The sequence below is a fragment of the Penaeus monodon genome, chromosome 28, assembly GCF_015228065.2.
Source record: "Penaeus monodon isolate SGIC_2016 chromosome 28, NSTDA_Pmon_1, whole genome shotgun sequence".
Lineage (NCBI taxonomy): Eukaryota > Metazoa > Arthropoda > Malacostraca > Decapoda > Penaeidae > Penaeus > Penaeus monodon.
Window position 1 is genome coordinate 24638169 of NC_051413.1, and position 207 is coordinate 24638375.

At 35.7% G+C, this 207-nt stretch overlaps 1 protein-coding gene across 1 annotated transcript in view; it reads left to right on the plus strand.

Moving 5' to 3' along the window:
* The window catches only part of LOC119591111, a 60308-nt gene that overhangs the window by 56515 nt on the left and 3586 nt on the right, over positions 1 to 207 (plus strand). The gene's annotated exons all lie outside the window — the stretch shown is intronic.

Here is a 207-nt window from a genome sequence, read left to right on the forward strand (position 1 = left end):
CATCTTTTTATCTATTTATATTAGTTCGTCTTTTAATGAGAAGTCAGCATATCCAGCACCGGCACTGTCGACCCTGAAATAATCTTGGGAGATTAGAAGTATGATTTATATGTTTCTTCTCTCTCTCCGTTTACGGAAGAGTGATTTCGACTTTTTTACGCAAGGGTGATGTAGATATTTTATATTTTGCTCTCTCATGCAAAAGTG